Below are 5568 nucleotides of genomic sequence, written 5' to 3'. Positions count from 1 at the left end.
TGTTGAAGTTCAAGTAAATAGGCTCCTTCAGTAGTCTTCTCTCCCCCCTCTCATTCTATATTCTGACTACCCTCCCTTTCCCCCAAGGTTCATGGCTAGTGTATGTGTTGGCTTTGCCCCTCCTAGCCATAGAACCATCAATTTATTGTTTTTATTTTAATTGTCTCAATTTCCCTAAAGTCAAGTAGAGTAACCCTTGTAAGAGTGACTCTCTGGTCAAGTAGGGAAGCTTATATTAGATGCATCCCTCAGGCTAAGTAGAGAAACCTACTTGTGAGTCTCTCTCTAGCTTTATCTCATTTCTTTTACTTTATTTTTATTTCAGTATTTTTTTCCTTTATTGTTTTTTTTTAATTGCGTGGATTGTTTATTTTCAGTTATTTATTTATTTAATTTTAATTACGTGGCTTGCGTCTTTAAATTCTTAGATGACGAATGGTTAGGACGTTATTTTAGATACATATGTTTAGGACGATAATTAGAATTAGATCACAACCATTAATCAGTTCACTTTCGCATTATTAAAAGAAAAAAAAATGAAGTGGTTACTCTCCCTGTGTTCGACCCGTTGCTACACTGATCCGTACGCTTGTGGTTACATTTTAAAATCTCAAACAACCAATCACTCATTTTACTGGAAAAGCTCTCTTGAGCATCTGTTGTGGAAAGATCTAACTTAGGTATCAGAGAGTCCCCTGTTGGGTCAGCCCAGCTCTCCCTTATTATCTTTACTGTGTAGGTTGGCTGGAGCACTAGGAACCGCAAGGAAGATCACCCGGTCAATTTTTATTGCATCAGGAGGTAATCAATCCTTGTTTTCAAAAAAGAAATCGAAGAAACTTATTGGATGATAATCGTGAATTCATTCTATTATCCCTATTAATAAATAAGGTAGGATTTATAGTTATGTATTGGATATTTCTTTACCACTTCTTCCACTTCATCACACGTACACCCACTACTTAATATAATAACTAATTCCTAAACTATCTCCACTTCTTATAACTCCTACTGAACATTGAATCTTAATAACCAATTTCTAATAATTACCCATGCTTTCCACGTAATATGACAACTCTCTCAATTCTAATACAAAGATAGTTATATTATTAGATAACTCTTTTAACGCCACGTCAACCATGTCATTCCATCTTCTAAAGAGGGAGCTCGTGCAACCATAACATTCTTTCACCCTAAAAAACGTCTTTATCTTCAAGGACAAGCCATGATCATTGTGGTGAAGGGAACTCCAACTTAACTTGGTTAACTCTAGGATCATATGGGAAGCATAAATAAAAAATAACATTAAGAAGTTTCTTATAACCGCCATCTTCAAGAAGCCATCCATAATTATTTTGATTTACAAAGTGTTGTTGCAAGGGTTGTTAATTGTCGACCATTGATTTGAAAAGTTGGGATTGCTGCATTTGCTTGAAGATCTATTCTCGGTTGGCTGTTACATGCAATTCTAATCTTATCTTCAATTCGTTGAAGATAAAGTTCACTGGTCATGCTTGGCTCTGGCTTTAGGGTGAATCCTCTCGAACTTACACCAACTACGAATTCAGTGTGGAGTTACGCTTCTCAAGAAACTTAGTGAGTTTAGTAAAAAAATTTATTGCTTCGAGAGGATTTGTTTTTGTCTCTCTAATCTTAAAGTGTATGCATATTTTCCTCCAACTTGGCCAACTATGGTTCCATAACCAGTTCTGATACCACTGATACGGGTCTGAAAGTACTCAACCCCATAAATCGATTTACGAGGCGAAGGGACCTAAAACCATATCAACCCACATCAATTCTCTTCAGAAACCGATATTAGATCAATCTCCATATAACTGATATGATACTGTAATATCATATGACAATTCTAATTATCATTTCACATCAATAACCTATCAACATAAATTTTCAATCAAATTTGAAGTCATTTGTGATTCCTCACCTTGTGGTGACATATCTTTACTAGCATCTTTGCATTTCCTTAATAAAGGAAAACCACAATCTTGGATTATCATTATAAGAAGTGTTTGAAAATGTATCTAACTAATTACCTCATGGTATAATTCTCTCAAGATGATTTTAGGAGACATTCAAGAATTCAAGAAATGTAAGATTAGTAAGTTGCCAAGTGATCGATTTGAGAGGTTGTTTTGAGAGAGATCCAATGACTCAAGTTGTGCCATGTTTCCAATTGATTATGGGACTTAATCGGTTAGATCATTGTGAGATAAGTTTAGAACCACAAGTGATGTGAGCTTTCCAATCACTTTTGAAATCTCATTCTGAAATCTATTGTTGGATAGATCAAGAGCTGTATAGATGGTAAAGATCCTTGCTAGCTCTATTTCTATCCCTTTGTTCATGATTGCCACTGAGTCTCTGTAGTACAAATTTTTAATGTATTGTGGTTTTGACTTGTTCTCTCTTTTTTTTTTAACACCATTGCCCTCAAGCATTGAAAGTATCTTAATGAGACATTAATTGATGTAATTTTATCCATTATAGTCTTGGACCCAAGAACTATTACAAAATGATCATAGAGTATAATTATCTTGATTCAAGGATTATCAGAATAAGGTGTAATTGCCCCTTGTCTTATTCCCAAAAGGTTTATGAGATAGGGGTATAAAAGTGTTTTAAAAAATAAGTTGAAAGTAGTATATCTGTATGTCATCATAAAAAATTGTCATTGTCATGCTAGTACACATAAAATGACACTATTACCCTTATTAGAAGAAAAAAAATTTGTGTCATAACAAAAAGGCAAAAAAGTAAGATTAAAAAAGATTTGACACGTCAAGCAGTGTCAATAAGAAAACCCCTTAAAAGAATGTTACAACTTCTTAGTTTACCACTTTAGTGATAACAAGTTGTTCCCTCGTTTATAAGAGTATTTACGAATGGGCTTTATTTATAGTGAATTGTTTTAAGTGCACCTTCTTATAACTGACATTTAGTGGGTTTCAATAGGATTTCTAATATTGAAACATTGATGTCAACTGCAGGAGCCTTCTCTATGGAATTAAGAGAGCAAAGGAGTAAGGATGGCAGAGGAAATTTGGAGTGACTCAACAGAGTTAGACATGCTACTTGTCGATAGCAGTATCAAATCATGGCCCTGGAGCATGATCCCCTTATTTTTTTCTATGGTCATTATGTTTTGTTTATACCCCAATTTTGTGTCAGGCTCAACAGTGGAGTGGTACTTCTATTGCATAGGATAGCACATATGGCTATGAAAAAACAAACACAAATATTGAGCACTGGCTCAAACATTGATATTTTAAGCTTCATTTCTAATTAATAAATATTATTTCCTTTTACCAATTAAAAAGAAAAAAAAAAAGGGGATTGCTAATAAAGACAATTGACATGGTTTTTTAAAGAGCTAGTTTACTGTGTTCTTTTCTTTTCTTTTTTTCGTGAAATAATTTCTTGTTTTAAATTAGGAGTTGGTTTTCCATTTCAAATAGAATTCTTAGGATATTGTTTGGTTAGAAATTACTTGATTTTGAGTTAGGGACTTGTTCTTCCCTCTGTTAAGCTTTACCTTACCAACACAACATATGTTGCTACTAACTTCATTATTGCAATCATGATGTTATACGTTTTTTGTGTACTAAAGCTTAGCATCAATACTAGCCAATTACAATTGTACTAAATCCCAACATTGCACACCTAGGCAATAGCTCAATGGTTTGGCATTGCTCTCTTAAGAGCGTGCTCAGGGATTGATCAGTGGATCAACTCCCCTTGTAAGTATACCAATTTTGCCATGCACCATCATTCCCCCTACTCCCTACCCCTTGAGCTCCAGTGGGCTCCCACTTCCCCTTTAGACCACCATAGTGGTGGATCCATCATGGCACAAAAAAAAAAAAAAAAAATCCACAACATTCATATGTGAATAATAAAAACAATTAATGAGAAATTCAATTTTTTTTTGGACAGGAAGAATGTCAAAGTGAGAATTCATTGATCATAAATATAAAAAATTTTGAGCTCAATGGCAATTTTGTAAAGAGTTTACAATTGGTTTTAATTATTATTATTTTTTAAAAATATTTTTATTAAAATTTTACTTCCTACTCCACAATCAAGATTCCCTCATTAAATATATTTGATAAATTATGATTTTTTACGGTATTAACATTTCATGCCCGTTAATCTGTCAGGTAATATTGTTAAGTGGAGATACCAAGAGGTAAATTCTTTGGCCAATATGTGGGTTTTATATTACCACCTGCTTAGAGTTGAGTGATTCGTAAATAATTTGTTATTCACTTAAGTTGTAGTACCTTTTGGTAAATAAGAGGTGTACTACAACAACCCTAGCTAGATCACCCTTTAAAATCCTACCGCTTGTCATGTGGGACTCACTCATATTAGAGTTTTCCTATACAATATAATTAGTCTAGGGGGAGGAGAGAAAACACATTCATACGAAATCAAAGTTAAAATTTTAATTCTCTTCACTTCTCTCCCTCTCCTACTTAAGGTTTTGAACCCTAGTCTCCATTGCTAAAGAAGGGAATTCTCACAACTAAGTGAAGATACTTGCACAAGTGTTGAGCCTCTTTGAAAGTGTTGCGCTTGTAACAATACAATGGCAATCCAAAAACTGTTTTTAGTTTCTAACAAATACCTAATTAATTACATGATTCATTTGCGATGCCCAGATTTTGATTTGACAACCCCATCCCTTATCATGCATAAGCTATTAAAATTATAACGACATTGAATAATATTACGTGTGAGGAAGCTAGAAGGCATGAAAATCTTGACTTTATAAATATAGAATACAAAAATCATTTAAGTACCAAGCGTATGAGAGACATATTTAAGCTGTATTGGAGTATTTAGAAAACAAGCATTTAGAAGATCTAATCTTCTTTCACAATGTGCAAGTTAAACAAAAATACAAAAAATGATAAATTTTATCCGATGGTTGTAAGGTTGGTTTAAGACTTCTTTTCATTTGGTGATGTTTTTTGCTTTGATGCAACATATAAGACAAATATGTATAGTCGGTCATTTGCACCATTTTGTCTTACACGAATCATCATAGTGTTTTTGCTAGTGTTGCATTACTTTTAGATGAAACGATCGAATTATTTATTTGGTCGTTTCAGACATTTATAAAAGCTTATCTAAGCGAGCACTAAAAACATTTCTATGGAGAAGCTATTGTTGTTGTAATTCTAGAGACATGTCATCGCCTTTGTTTATAGCATATATATTTTGATAATGCCAAAAAAAAAAAAAAAAAAAAATCTCCAATGTCTATATAGGTTTGTTAATAATGTTTATATATATATCATACTATTATATAAAAGTATGTACTCATGCTTCGTGGCTAATCTTTTTTTGGAATATTTTACCCTTCTTACTTATTTAAATGTCTTTTATTTCGTACTATTTTCTTCCTTGCTATTGACTATTTTTCATAAATTGATGGTACCCTTACACTCAATATTGTTTATCAATTTATTACAAAATAAAGAATTAAGGATTTCCTTCCCATTTTAGAAAATCCACATTCTCTCCATCCATACCACCGAATGT

This window comes from Macadamia integrifolia, chromosome 2 (assembly GCF_013358625.1).
Source record: "Macadamia integrifolia cultivar HAES 741 chromosome 2, SCU_Mint_v3, whole genome shotgun sequence".
NCBI classification, from domain to species: Eukaryota; Viridiplantae; Streptophyta; class Magnoliopsida; order Proteales; family Proteaceae; genus Macadamia; species Macadamia integrifolia.
The sequence above is the reverse complement of the archived record's forward strand: the minus strand, read 5'-3'. Positions refer to the sequence as shown.